Source organism: Lonchura striata, chromosome 2, assembly GCF_046129695.1.
Source record: "Lonchura striata isolate bLonStr1 chromosome 2, bLonStr1.mat, whole genome shotgun sequence".
Lineage (NCBI taxonomy): Eukaryota > Metazoa > Chordata > Aves > Passeriformes > Estrildidae > Lonchura > Lonchura striata.
In genome coordinates, this window is record NC_134604.1 from 9,390,693 (window position 1) to 9,406,330 (window position 15,638).

Genomic DNA, 15,638 nt, shown 5'->3' on the forward strand with positions numbered 1-15,638 from the left:
CAATTGCCTCTAATATTTTTGATGAACTTGAAATTATTTGGGATGGAAAAGTTGTAAAAGTTGAGACTGTCAGTATTGCCACATGAAAAGCTATTTTTAATTTCCATTGTATTTCAAAGTTTGCCAGTGAAAATATTTGTGTTTTCCCAATGAATCCTTAGTAGTACTTAAAAGGAAGATGCAGGGAAGCCATTTCATGATTAAAGTGGAAAAAGGAAACAAAGAAAATATCCTTGGCAAAAACTAATGAAAAATCCTTAAGAGAAAACACTAATGGCTGAACGGCAAGGGTTACTTTTAGGGCCACAATAGTTTCTCACAAGATGGGAAGAAAATCAGAATATAAATTTGCTTATGTCATAAAATGAAGCTAAGATCAAGCAATCCAAATGACATTGGTAGAATTCAATAGGATTTGCACAGATTAGAGAGTAAGGATATAAGGCGTAGAGAGACAAAAGAATTGCTACACAATGGAAATGCAATACATGACATTGATGTATTTTATCACTTCAGGTCTAAATAGCATAGCTTATAAAGTGGTGTCATTGTCCTATATATAATCTATTTTTTCTAATAAAATTTATATATCTTTATAGCCCTATGAGCTTGCAAACCTTGACTACATAACAACCAGGCTGTGTCTCTAATGGAGCCACACCGTAATGCAATGCTTAGTGGGTGGAATTTATGAAATGCATTGTGCTGGGAGAATTGCAGCATCCTTAATGTGTGCAAACAGAATTCTGCTCCCCAAGACCTGCCACCTATTAATGTTCTGCTGCTGAGAGGGATAAAAATTTAAACAGGTCTCACAGGGCTGACTTCACGTGAGACCAGTCAGCCCTGGTGAGTGATGCTGTGGAGGACCAGTGACACTTGGGTTTAAGGAATTGGAAAACAGATCTATACTTCTTTCTCATCATGTAGATGTTATTAAAGTCTTCAAGAAGCATCTTCTGGCAGGAGATGAGGAAGAATCTGTCATGTGTCTCTTCTCAAGGCATCCCTCTCTGTTAGGCATGACTTTGGCAGAAGGATTGATGTGTGTTCTCCTTGCTCTGTTTTCATGGTAGAACATTAGCAGTGATGGTGGAAAAGCTATTAATGCTATTGCACAAAATAATTGTTCAATTTTTGGTCTTCATCTTGCTTTTTTTTTTTTAACTAGAGCAATTCTGGGTTGTAATAATTGCCTGTCACATGCCAGAAAGTGCTTGGAAGTGATTTAAAAGTAGGATGTGGTAAGGACCTGGTTCTGCAAATACTTCCAAAATCAATGTTCTTTGAGCAAACTTGAATGCATGCATACATGTTACTAGGAGCAAAACACTGACGAAAAACTATAATTTAAAACTAACTTGAAAACATCTATGTTGTCTCTTTTTGCTATTGTTTAAAAAATTTTTTAGGTATTTTTTTCAAGTAGGGTTTCTACCTTAAATTTCCAAAGACAAGAGAGCACACATGCTTTCAAGAACTTCCTTTGATTAAAGACTGTAATCTCTTTTTTTAATCTCCAATCCAGCTGCATTTTGTTCCTCCTGTGATTTTCTCACAATGTTTTTCCTATGTCACTGGTGTGATTGCAGGTTTAACATCCATAGGCAAAACTAAACCAGAGCCTGTTGTATGCTTAAAATGTTTCATTTACATGCTTTCCTAAATCCATGAAAAGCCTGTAAATGGAGATCATTGGATGATAGCAGCATAGCTATGGTCCTGATATTAGGGGATGAGTGTATTTGCTACTTTTCCTAAGGTATGCAGATATATTTAGAAAAAAATGGAGTAACCTTGAGTCAATCACTGTAGAAATCATGTTTCAGTGGATAAAAGCTCAGTTCTCTTTGGTTCTAAGTGTGGGAGTAGGACATTGAAGAAGTTATTTGCAGTAGTTCATATGAGCACTTGCACTGCTCTGAAATTATTTTTTATCTCTAACACAGAGCAAGAAGCAAGCAGGCAATGTGGTGCCTGCAATCACCTTAGAGAGCTTTTCTCTCAGTAAAAGTTACTCTGAGTATATCTTGAGACTGTGTGCAGATTTGTAGCATTTATAGCAATCCCATTCCCTTTGTGCTTTCTGGGTATTTCTAGGTCGCCAAGTTGCCTACATAAACTGATGCAAAATCATCTGAGCCCCACTCACTCCCCTGACATTTTGACAGTGGGTTATTGTATTCCTCCTCTGTTTCCCTGATGCTCATGTGCTTTCTGTTCTGTGGAGTAATTCGATGCTTGTATCCCCTCCTGCCCCCACTTCCCTATGGATGCTCTTCATGTCACTCTTTTCTTGAGCAAGGGGGAGCCCATAATATTCCTACAAGACTGCTGCAGGAGGAGAAAAGAAGCTTCTGGGTCTGTTGAACATCTGCTCAATGCCTGCAGGCAGTGTATGTGGCAACCAAAGGCCTCTGAGAGGGTGAGGAAGAAGCACAGGGTCATGCTGAATGTTTGGGGCTTCTGCTGAGAGTGGTGGTAAATGTCTGCACTCACAGTTTATTTAGTTCTGTATGAATGATTTGCTATTTCTGGTCTTTGTTTTTAACTGGAGCAGAGGTACAGGGCATATTGTGTGGAGGAGCTGGGCCCCTGAGGCCAAGACAAGGACCAGGGATATCCCAGGCAACAGAATTAATACCTAACATTCCACCTTGGGAATGAACCCAAAAGGAGAACCAAATAGAATTTCTATTATCAGGAGACATACATATCTAGTTGCTTGTTAAAGGTATGGATAAACATAGTCATTAGTTACTTTGCACTCATACTGATACTATACAACTTGCTCTTCTCTTGTTCTCTTGCAAAAGATACAATGATCATGTTTCAGATTAAATGTACACAAAATGGTATTTGATTAAAAGAATAATTTATCACTGCTATAAATCTATTAATGCAAGATAAAAGCTGAAAGATTCAAGAATGTGATCACATATAATCTTGAAATGTAATTGAAATATCAGTTTTAATCTAATTTTATCATCTCTGCCAGTTGCTTCTGAAAGCATGCAGTATAAATATGGGTATTTACTGGAGGTTTGTTAGAATATATCTTCATGTGTGGCTGTGAAAGGAGAGGTCAAGATGGATCAGTTTTCCATAGTGCCATGTGATGCTCTACTATGAGCCTTGGGAAACCCTAAAGCAGTTTTTATATTGTTCAGGTTCTTACTGAAGATTAGCAGCAGAGAGGAGGATTTATCAGAAAAGTGATGAGATGTTTCTCATTTGTGTTTGTTTCTTTTATTGAGATTGATGTTGTACAGGCTTCTCCCCTTATGTAGCTCACTTGTTCTATCTGATCTACAAAATTAATTAAGTCCATTCCGTGGAAAAAAAATACATGGATTAATTTAAATCTCATAACAATATGCAACCAAGAGCAAGGAAAGCAATTAATACTATAAGTTAGAGATAAACCACAAAATTCATAAGAGTTCCTAACCTATTGTAAATTTACTGTGAGATTACATCTGTATGCAGTCATGAAACATAGTGTTCCAAACACAGTTATTCCTGAGAAATAGCCAACTTTTTTGCATTTAAGAGGAAAACTCTTTTTGTCTTGTTAGGGGAGGGCAAAGAGTCCTCTCCAGACTCAAATTGCTGCATGTATCACTAAACTCTGTGCTCTTTCTGGAAAGCAACATCTGCCTGTGCTGGGCCCAGCTGTGCTTTACCTGCAGCAAACTAAAGGCTGTTTTCTGGGGGCTAAAATCACATTTCCTTCACTGGCTGAAAATTCTTCAGCATTGTCCTAAACTATTTGAAAACTAGATTTTCAGTAACAACGTTGCCACTCAAATTGTATTCAATGTCACTTTTTGCTTCCAGGACTTCCACCTATTTTTTTGGTTGATTGATATATTTTCTGTGTAATAGCACAACTACTTAAAGGGATAAGTTTATTTTAGCACTTACATGTGTAAGGAAAAACTTATTATTTGTGGGAAAAAATTATTTTAGTGGGGTGGACTTAGTTATCCAGCTCAATTTGAAGCCTTGATAGTAACCTTTGAAACTTGATGGAAATGTGAGATCAGGTCTTGATGAGGATGAAAACCTAATCCTAGAAAAGCTAAATTTTACTTGGTGTACACAGCTGAAAGTCCCTTCTTGTGATGCAAAGATTTTAAAAAACATTTAAATTCCACAGTGCTTGTGGTTTCTTGATCATGCTGGGAAAAACTGAAAAACTAGTAGTGCTTTTGTGGGAGAATTTCATATTATTGGAGAGTAATATTGTACCACTGTGTGTTTTAGACACCCTAGTCAGTGACCAGACCATTACGTTTAGGGATTTGCACAAAAAGAGAATCAAAGGGTGGCCTTAGTAGGGTTGAAAGAAGAGGAATCTAAATAAAGAAAGTAAAGAGGAAATGAAGGGGGGAAATAGCATAATATTTATCATTATGTTAGGCAGTTTTGCCAGTGGCCATACTGTTTTCAGAGAGAGTTATAAGGGAGAATTTTAATGAAGCAATCAAGAGGTTTATAGGAAGCTCCTCCCACAGACCACGAAAGAGACCTTGAAAGTGAACAGCAAAAAAATAACTTCCTTAATCCTTCTTTTGTTCATTTTTCCTTCCTTCTCATTTTACAGTTTCAGTTAAATTGCAGATTCTCCAACTGGACCACAAGCTACAACAGGCTGTGTGTTAATCCAGACATCTTGTATCTGCCTTTGGATGGTCTGGGGAAGAAGCTTTTTATGTCATGTCAAAAGCTAAATTCAAAAAGCAAAAAAACCATCTTCCTTCGTTTTTTAGCACTGCTGTGTAGTACTGTAGTGGTTGAACCCTTATCTGTGTCTGTTCTGGATAGCACTTGATAAAGATGACTGAGGGAACAGTTTTCCCTGACAGTGCAATGCTCCCTGGAATGATAAACTCTGGCTAGTGAGACTGAGTGTGTAACTTCAATGAATCCACTGTTACATTACCATAGAGAATATCATGCACTGGAAAATGAGTGAGTTAAATGATCTAATAAGGATTTGCCATCTGTAATTTCTTGCATATTAAGTATGCTTTCCAAGCTTTCCCTTCCTTTTCCAGCTAAGATGAAAGCCTTGGTTTTCCTAAAAGAAAGAGCAGGAAACCTCTCTTGCCTGAAGGTGAAGGGGTCTTTCCTGCACAGATAAATCTTAACTGCAGTTTTTATTGAGAATGCTTTCTTGGGTGGGAGAGAAAGCTTGCTATGGTGGTTGGATGTATGGGAGGAAGGGAATTTAGCAGCATTGATTCAAGCCCTGCAGGAAATGGTTTTCCCTTTTCCAAGATACAAACATCCATAGCAGGTTTCGTGTCATTTGGGATTCAATTTCTTTTCTAAATCAAGTGAACTGTGGTACAAGAGTTCAGAGGCAGTTTAAAAGTATTCTCTCAGGTCAACTTTGGCCCCAGCTGCAAAATTCTAACAAATGTTTTTATTAGTCTCTCCTGTTTCTGAGGGTATTTTCTCACTCTATCCTTTTGTGAGCTTTTTATTTTCCCTTTGCTGATCTTGAAGTGCAAACACTACTTGATTAGTGGCTTACATCTGAAATCAGGGAGAAAATTGACCTACCCTGAGATCAGTTTTTAAAAAAGGGTACATTTTCTTACCTCCTTTTCATGAGTGCCATGCAAAGGCTAGCAGAGGGCACAGTGAAAAATAGCTGCAATGTGTAAATCTGCAGAGGGCACCTGAGGAATCTGTAGAAGGACCTTTGCATGGCCCTGCCACTTTCTTAAATGTTTTTGCAGCTGCAAAGGGAGTTTCCTTTATTCTTCCCCCAAGACTGAGGTCATTGGTGGTGCTATATTGCTTCTAATGTATTTTGTTACCTGCTTTCTCAAGAGTGTGTACCAGAAAACATATTGTACCTCAATAAAGTAAACTGAGTATGCAAATATCCCAGTCAGAGGTGTTTAAAAATGCTTTGGGGAACAATTTTCAGTAGAATAAATAAATTTTTAAAAAGTTAAATCTAATCCAGTCCATTTATTGATAAGTGTAGCTAGTCTTTCACATCCTAGTCTTTCATATTTCTGTGCAGAGACTAACTGTCAACATAACAGTCTTTTGAGATATGCTGGCTGCCAAGTATTATCCTGGTTGTAAAAATGAAAGAAACCAATGCAGAAACACCAGTCAGGCACAGATCCATTAGAGGGTAGAACTGTCTGCCTGCAAGGCCACCTCCTGCATGCATCTGTGTATGTTTTTGTGGGTGTGTACACACACACACAAGCTGAAGATGTGCATGCTTTTCTTTCCCAAAGGAAAAAGGCGCATTCTCCCTGCTTTCCTCAATAAATCTGGATGTGAGAGAAGATGCTGACAATTAGACACTGGAAGCAGCTGTGGAGCCTCTGGCTATCTGAAGCAGCTTTAACCCCTGATTACCTGCAGTTGCACAGAGCTCATCCCTTTTGTTTAAGGCTGTTTGAATTGGCCTCTTGTTTTTGCCACCAGCACTCTTCCCTGGATGCATGAAAAATGAGCCCATGTAAGCTTCCATTCAGCTTTCTTCAAAGATCTGGGTCAGGTTTTATTCCATGAGGTTATTGCACATGGAGTTGGTTTTGGTGTGTAGTTAGAAAGTTTTGTCTTTTCATGCACCACCAGGGTGTTTGGCTTCCTCTTCCACTGCAGTCACTGCTTATATTTTAAATGAGATTTCACTTGCATTGTTTTCATTTTTTTTATTATCTCTGGAAACAAAAAGGTCAAAACAGGGTTCTGGTTGTGAATGTAGAGACAAACAGGAGCATACAGCCTGTAGGGGTTATGACCAGGGGACAAAGTAAAGACAACCACTGACGTGTAGTCAGAATTCATGTCAATGTGTTTTAATCTGTTATGTCAACACAGTAAGTAAAGAGTGGAATAGGAAGAAGAGCACCTTAACATCATGATGGCTGCTGTGATGATTCACTCCTGTTTACGACATGTTCATGCAGTGCTAGATGTTCAGGAGGATATAGATGCCACCCGTTTCTCCCAGAACAAAAGAAGACTAAGTTTAGGGCAGAAAATCAAGAAATTGAACATTTTTAGAAATGTCTACTTGATGAAGGGGAAATTAATTTAGGCAGATGGTAATATATTTGAAAGGTGGACCATAAAAGGAGGCATAGCAAGGTTGTGCAAGGTGCTAAAAGGTTGATAGACCTGGGAAGGCCAGCACTGGTAACAGCAAAGAAAACATAATGGAATAGAGCAAACCAAAGATACAAGGATAACTTTCTACTTAATGAGATATGCATAATTCAGCTATTTTCTCTTAGCTTTTTAATTGTGTTGCTTCCTTCCTGGCCATTTATGATGCCCTAAAAATACTGTTTTTTTAGCTATTTGTGGAATGTTTGTGAGAAGCTTTCCTATATGTTTACTGTATAGGTTCTAATCACTCCTCTGATTTTAGATAGGGCATAATTCAAATGGATCCTAACTGAATCTCTTGGATTAGACAGCTTTGTATGCTAAAAGAACTCCAATTCACCTGCAGCTCTAAAGTCAAAGTAACTTAGTCCAATCATAAACTGGAAGAACTTTCCAATTTATTGATGGTCAGATCCAAATCCAAATGGATGTCTCAGGACTACCTTGGGTACAGACCTGGATCCAGAGTTAAACTCAGAACAATTAGGAACTCTCTTATCATCCAGATGTTTTGAGTTAGTTCATGTTTTGCTAGAAAATCATCTTGGACTTTGAGTGAGAAAAACACTTTTTTTTTCCCTTCTGGGATAATGATAATTTCATTGGATTACATAGGCAGTGTCTTTTGGTTTCCCTTCGGTCTAGCTTCTCTATCCTCTCAGTGTCCTGTGGATACATAAAAATAATTGTTGATTAATTGCCAGTAAAACAAGAAAGAAATTAGATTTAGTTCAGAGAGACTCTTGTGCCAATGGGGCTCAGCTTTGTTCAGACTAGGCTCAGACTACAAATTCATAAGGAATAGTGAAAAATTGTCACAGAAAGGAAAATATCAGTTTTACTCTACTGGATTTTAATTTAGTACATAAATGAATAAGTGATTTTCATCAATAATGTAAATTCCCATTTACTTTCACAAATGAAGTGGAACTCTAATACTAAGTTTTATTAGGACTTTGTATTCCTGAAAGCTACCAGGCAAGGGAAACTCCTTCAAGCCAAGTGAAGTTATTTTCCATATTTTCTAATAACAGGGTCTAATCTCTATGCATTGCTTACCCAGAGTAATTACTAACTGCATCTTTGGGATTAGAATCTGGTTGTGTCTCTTCATTTCCTATGGAAATTAGGTGTGTTCAGTACATGTCTGAAGTGACCTCCTGCAATATTCCAGAATGTTTGTTAACATCATAACACTCAACAATACTTTATAGCTTGAAATTCGATTTTTATTTTCTTAAAATTTGCAAATATTTATTTCCCTATTATTTTCCCTTTTCTATTTACTAAGTCTGACTTACAGCTTCCTCTGTCTTTCTAAATGGGATATTTGCTGCCTGATCTTTTTTGTCCACATACTGTTGTAATAGAAACAGGTAATAATAGTGATGTTTGTACTCATTCCATCCCAAATTGTACCTGTTGTATGCATAAAATAATAGAAGTTAAAAATCTTGTAAACATTATTTTTTTTTCTGCTGGGTAGGGTTTGAGTTTACCTGCTCCTTCTACACTGATGTCCAGCTATCTGAAGAAATATCATTTACTTAGCCAGAGCTCCCTGGAAAATTAGGTACTCAGAGATAGAGTTATTCCCTGCCTTCCCAAAATACCATTTTAGACTTGTACCTCCTGCAGCTTTTATCTCCAAGAGCTGAAATAATGCAATAGATTTCAGTAGTCAGTGGGGCTTCATTCCAAAGTGCCCATTACACAAGAGGAAGCACGAACAGTAAGAGTCACTGAAGTCAGAGCATTTCAGAAAAATAGTCCAGGGTTTTCTCATCTTGAGCACTTCCACATGGTCACAAACATTTGGGTGTGTTATTTCTGTGGGACTATTTGCAGAACAAAGTGAAAAAACTGGCATGCTGAATATTGTGTGCGTGCATGCTTAAATTTTTCTTCTAAGTTTCTTTTTTAAAGCATGATATTTTTTACCACAAAATGTAAACTAATACTCAGAAATTGAAAACTGGGGAAAAACTGGTAAATATTGCAGCTCCCTGAATAATCTCCCCTATTTTTTTTGCCTGCAGCCTTGGTGAGCTCTGGTTAGAGTAAAAGTGGTTATGCTGTTGAGCAGGAGAGTTTGCAGGCAGACACTTGTACATGGAATTATTGGCCTATCTTTTCCACAGAAAATAGCACTTAGAAATCTTCCTGCTGTGAAGGGACAGCATAGGCAGTGACCCACAGCCACGGCAGTAATCATCTGCTGGGGGTGGGGAGCAGTCTGTCAGCTCTGTGGATGCAGCTTTTGCTTCTGACTGCTCCTGGTGGTGATGTTCCTGCCAAATAAATTGGGCATAGAGGGAAGAAGTATGATTACTTTCCTTATCTAGAAGAAAAGTCTCAAGGGAAGACATAAGAAATATATGAAAATATATTCCTGTTGTACAATCAGTGAGAGGTAAGACTTGCTGCTGTGATCTGGACTATAGGAGTACTCAAGTAAAAATTTTGTACAGCCAGAAAACTGTAGGGAAATAAAACAATTCCTCTTTCATGACTTTCAATGGACAAGCTTCAGGCTTTCTGGAAGTTTGAATCTGTCCCATGATTTATAGAAAGCCTGGGAATGATTCTGCACTTCCTTGGATGCTACAGAGTGGTTTGTACCTCTGTGGTTGATGAGCACGACAGCTTGCCCCAAATCAAGAGCCCTTTCAGGTGGTGCTCCCAGCAGGTCTGTTTTCAGTTTGGTAGTTTGAAATTATAAACTCCATACAATAAAACTAGAGACAGAAGTGTTTCTAGGTTGCATGGCTACCTTTTAAAGCTTTTTATTGGCTAGTGCAGCGCTTGAATGTATCTGTGGGCAGGCTAGAGAGGGCACAGCTTTGGGAGAATGGCTCTGAGGGACTGGCCCTTCATCACACTGCAGAGATCCTTAAAATGCAGGAACTTCAAATTAATTCTGTCCTGCGAAAGAACACCTTGCAAGTGTGCTTACAGAAGATGCAACATGACACACGGGCCAAACTCCAAAAAGCAGGGCCAGATCTGGAGCTGGTGTAATTCAGCGCAGTCCTGGTGGCTGCAGGGCTCAGCTGATCGAGTTCAGCTGCGTGGCATGCGCTGGTGTGAGTGCTGAAGGCATTTGGTGGTAGTAATTATGAATGATTGCTATCAGGTGACAACATGTGGGGACATTTGGGTTGTTTTAATTCATTAGAAGCCTGGGAGTTAGTAACATAATCACAAAAAAAAGAAAAAAAAAAAAAAAAAGGGAAGGACCAATAAAGAGTGGGTGAGATATTTTACTGTCTGCTTAAGCAGCAGACAGGGATTACAATAGGCTGTTGGAGAAGCTTCCTGCTTTCCAATGCATGGGATAACCAAGCAATTCAGGCAATTCAGCACACACACTTCAGAGGGCTGCTGTCAAGAAGGAAAAACTGAATCTGTTTCATCAATTACCCATCCTTACCCCTCAGTGTCACACAACATAAGAAGGCCTCCCTGCTTTTCTAAAATGCTCTTTTATAAACTGAAGGGACCAAAAAGAAAGTTTCCTGTGCTTCCCCGGTACTTTCCTACTGAAGGGTGAGCTGCTGATAGTCTGCAAATTCTGAAGAATTTCTTCCCCCTTGGTTGCTGTTTAGTAACACGCCATTCATGGCCATTATGTTTACCTTCCTCTTACATGATATGCTATGTTTTATGTTACTTTCCATACCATACATTTCCCTGCCTTTTCCATGCTTAATAATCTACACTACTTAATTTAAATTATTCTTGTTACTTACAAATTTTCTTAGAATAACTCAAGATGAAACTGAGGCATTGGTATCATTGGCAAAAAAAAAAAAATAAAGGTCAAAAGCATGTTGTTTCTCTAGTGAATAATGTAAAAAAATGTTTTAATGGAATTCTAAAGGTTATTGTAAGGCCAAATCAGAATTCTGTATGGGTGTGAGCATTTTATGTAAATATGCAATCAGCATGTGTAGAACACTGCTCAAACATTATGACTGCAGAGGATATACATTTCTTAACTCTCCAATTAATAATCATAATGTTGTTCACATTAAATCTGTTTTGCACCATTATTTCCATTGGTCAGGCTGATACACTCACACTGAACAAAATAATAACTTAATCTCTCTGTATCTGTGTTAAGTTTTAAAATTAAAACAATAATTGAGCACACCTGCTGTTACCACCACTTCTGTTGAGACTTCTGTTTTGAAAGTAGATATCAGGATTTTTAGCAGCAGTCTCTGTAAGACTCACTTGGAAATTCCTGACAAATTTAGAATTCCATGTGCATATGCTGACACTGCCTTGTCTGTGCAGTGCATCTAAAGCATACCAGGCACTGAAATAAATGATGAAAATGGAAATATGGCATGTTTGTCCAATCCTTTGTCTTCCTTGTCCATTTAAAGTAATTTTCTGTGGCTTTTCTCATTATGTATTTGCACATCTACCATAGTGGGGCCTGTAGACAGCACTGAAGGGAAGCTGGTAAACAGTAATAGAGAGAAAGTTTTCCTCTCTGAGTGGAAAGCAGCAATTTCCAGGCACATCACTAGAGTGGAGCTTTGGGATTTAACAGGTACCTGAAAGTTTCAGTGATGCAGAGGAAAATGTTCTCCAGTTCTCTGCTGACAGAAATTTAAATTCCCCCGGTGCAGTATTTACTAAAAGTAATTATTTTTCATTTCTTATCTTCTTCCAATAATGCAGCACAGATGTGAACAGATAGCAAACACCTGTGATAATTCACTTGTGGGGAGTTTTGAATAAGTTAGAGGTGGGACCTCTGAGTTATTTTTGATGATGTGGTTTATTTTCTTATCTTCTACATGGGTAGGAAGGGTGAGTTCAGTTCACATCTTTGCTGCATGGTTCAGAAGGTCACAAGACCCTTAGTCACAAGAACTTTTAAGGAGTTATTGACCAATGAAATACTGCCAACAAGGATACTTATGGTTTTGACCCAATCCTTAAATATTTAATCTTATGGCCCATGCTACAGCGTAAGCTTTCTTAGCCAATCATGCTATGACCTGCAGCTCTGCACTCTAAACTCCTTGTTTACCTCTGTAACTACTTTTATTTTTTTCTGTGTATTAAACTCTAAAACTCTAAACTTTCCTTTACTTAGCTTAACTTGTCACTGTTTTAAACCATAAATCCACATTCTCGCTTCTAGCACCAGGTTTGGAAGCCTTTTCCAAGGTCTCAGATCAAATCAACATTCTAAGCTTTGGCATACAGGCCCAAAGTTCTGAGAGTTCCTTGCATTTCTGATTCCAAAAAAATCCAAAGCTTTTCTGAATCTTAAGAGTGGTGTCTAGTTGCATATAACAGGTATGAACTGTGTGGAAATGGTAGCTGGAACCTCTCCAGTCACCAACCTCATGCAAAATCCTGAACCTTTTGAATCCCTAGTAGATATTATATACTGACATGCTATCCAGGTACTGAGTTTGACAGAGCTAATAATACTATTTATATGTATAATTATTGAAATTACCCATACTCTTTGGGTTTAATGGTGTTCAGTAAATTGGCATGCATAATTTATACATTGCTGCTGTCAACCATCAATCCAAATGTGAGGTAGCAACATATAAACTGAATGGCAGAATAAAGTGTTTATGAGTTTATTCAGGACAAGATCACCATAAACTATGACACTGGAAATTTTCATATCAGTTTTTCACTATTTGTGGGAAATAGAATGCTATCTATGGGATTTCATTTGTTGCATTACTGTAAAACCTCTTCAATAAACAATTTAGGAGACAACAACTACATCACTTTTCAAAAAGACCCTAGGGACAGGATTTATTGTGGAAGTCAGTGTTACCATTTCTGCTTCAATTTTTGCTATGGTTTAATTTAAGCCTCTTATTGAAATGTCAGTCATTTAGTAACGGAATGGAATCTTAAAAATGTACAAATGCATACACCTTTGAGGCTTAATCAAGACGTACAGTAAGCAAACCAAATTCTGCTATTATTATGATAATTTAGAATAATAATTACGACTTTCCAATTCTACATTTAAACAAGAAATGCTTAAAATAACCATTGTCTTCACACATCTGAATATGCATCTATGTGCTTGGAATTACTTTGCCATTCATGATATTAATCAAAATGGCAAGGTACATTACAGAGGATTCAGATGCCCCAATCTCATTACATGGGATTGCTACAAAGTGCTATTAGTATCATGTTTTCATTTTTACTTTGTGAATGCAGTAAACAACTAATAATTCAAGATGTTCTGAATTTTTTTGCAAGGTGCCAAGTGCTGAAAGAACTGATTAACATGAAATGAGGAAATCTATGAATAGAAGCAAAACAGAAACTGCTGAGTTATTTTTGGCACTCTCTAATGAATAAATGGATTGTTTTCAATGTCTGTCAATGAGTACAAGTGAATGTGCACTGTGAGCTGAAATATATGGCATCACTTTAAATTGTTTTGAGCCAGCAACTTAAATCTAAAGAATTAAAAAAAAAAAATATGTTCATATTCTCTTGGATCTAAAATTCATGCTTCTCATAGAAGCAAATTATCTGCACTTAATCAGATTTTAATTTAAAATGCATTGTGATTTTATATATGAATTTCTATGACTGAATACTAGGTCATGGCTAGGGGCTACTTATCAAGTTAAATGTTAGTACAACTTTTTCATGACTTAAAAACACTCTTTGGCCTCAAGTTATGGCAGCAAAATAGCTTTCCTTTGATGACTGTTGATTTAAACCATTGAGAGATCACACAGAATGGCTATTAACCCAAGGAGAACATTCAAAGGATGCATAAAAAGTATTCAACACTTCAGCCAAGTGTGAAAGCAATCATGGTACAAATTCCTTTAGGACCAAGATTTTGTTGCCACATCAAGCAAGTAGGGTGAGGGTAATGGTTACCTACTAAGCAATCTAGATAAAAAATTGTATTTTGTGGCAGTGCCAGCATTCTGCTCTGAACAGGAGTTTGGACAAGACTTCCTGAAATCCCTTCCACTCCAAGTTATCCTGTGGTCCTATCCTTGAAACGTATAAATGCAGTTCATGAGCTACAAGTGATGATAGCTAATGATTAGTACTTTATGAATGTTTTTCAGAAGTTTACTAGATCTAGTTTCTTACATCTTGCTATTTTTATTGGTGAAATTTAATTTACTGGGCTGTATCAGATATTTAAAAAATAGTATATCAATCAAAATTGTACAAAAAACATATAAGAATATAGTACCTTATATACTTTCTGTTGAAAGTGTTCTCTGCTGTTTTTATAGTCAGAAGAGGGGGGTCAGTGCTGCTTGCTGGCGTGGTTCCTCCTCTGCCAGAACACTCTCCAGACAGGCCTGTTTGTCCCAGTGAATATGAAGAGGGTTTGGATGACCTTCTCAGATATTGATACCCACAATGAAGACCCTGTGGACCTTCCTAAGCCTGGACCACCAGGCACAAAATGTCATGCACACAGCCATGGTGTCTCTGGGCAAAGAGAGCCGTGCTGTCAAAAAAGCATTTAATAGCTAGTTTGTGACCTCTTGTTATGCCTCTAAATTATTTCATATAATTTATGTGAGTGACAGGAAAAGGACATATTTGTGTGCTAATTAGCTACTAGTGAAAGAAAGGCAATAGTTTTATCATAATCCTGTTGAAAATTGTATATAAAGTTGCTACAGTGTCCAGCAATATCATTTATAAGTAAAGCTCTGCAACACAGGCCATGATGTGAAATCCAAGATGTCAACCAGACCCTACATGTGAAGACCCTTCAGCTGAACTCTTCAAAACCAGGATTTTTGGTGTTCCTGGTGTCAGGAAGAAGCACAAGGATAAAGCAGAAGCTTTGTGACATTCATCTGTTGTGTCTAAAGATGCACTTAAAACATTTTTAAGCATAACTGGAACAAGGAATAAAACCCTGTTCAAACATGCTAAAATGATGAAGACAGGTCATGATCAGGTAGTAACTTCAAGAAAGATGGTCTTGGAGTGCAGTGCAGTGCAGTGCCCTCCCTCCCTGACCATCCCAGCCCCCAGTGACCATCCCCAGGCACAGCTGCAGGCCTTGGGCATGGGACAGAGATGAAGGAGCTCCAAAGGGGTGATGTCTGGCTTATTAGGACTCAGTGCAGGGTAGGATGCTGGGCATGGAATGGAGTTTCCTGTATTCCCATTTGTACTCATTGCCTGTTGTCCTGTCATTGGGCTCCACTGACAATGAGCCTGGCTGCCTCTTCTTTACTCCTCCCACCAGGTGTTTGGACACATGGATCAGAGCCCTGAGCCTTCTTTTCTCTTTTTTTTCTATTTTAAAAATTAAATCTGAAAAGTTTATTCTTTGCATTGGTGGGTAAACTACATATAAAAGGAGAATGCAGGTCTTGAACTAGATGAATTCTTGGCCCTTTTCAGATTCTTGCCCCACGCTGTTGCCCTTCATAGCACTGTGAGGAAGGCTTTAGGGAATCTGTACATTCTTACTCTTG

General features: G+C 37.9%; 1 protein-coding gene and 1 long non-coding RNA gene across 6 annotated transcripts in view; one reads left to right on the forward strand and one right to left on the reverse strand.

Moving 5' to 3' along the window:
- The window catches only part of ROBO2 (roundabout guidance receptor 2), an 857,210-nt gene that overhangs the window by 123,884 nt on the left and 717,688 nt on the right, over positions 1-15,638 (forward strand). The window lies entirely within an intron of this gene.
- Positions 7,537-15,638, reverse strand: part of LOC110471624 (uncharacterized) — a 51,124-nt gene continuing 43,022 nt past the window's right edge. Inside the window, exon 3 of the long non-coding RNA XR_004148828.2 lies at positions 7,537-7,821. This is a non-coding gene — a long non-coding RNA (uncharacterized LOC110471624). The remainder of the gene's footprint in view (positions 7,822-15,638) is intronic.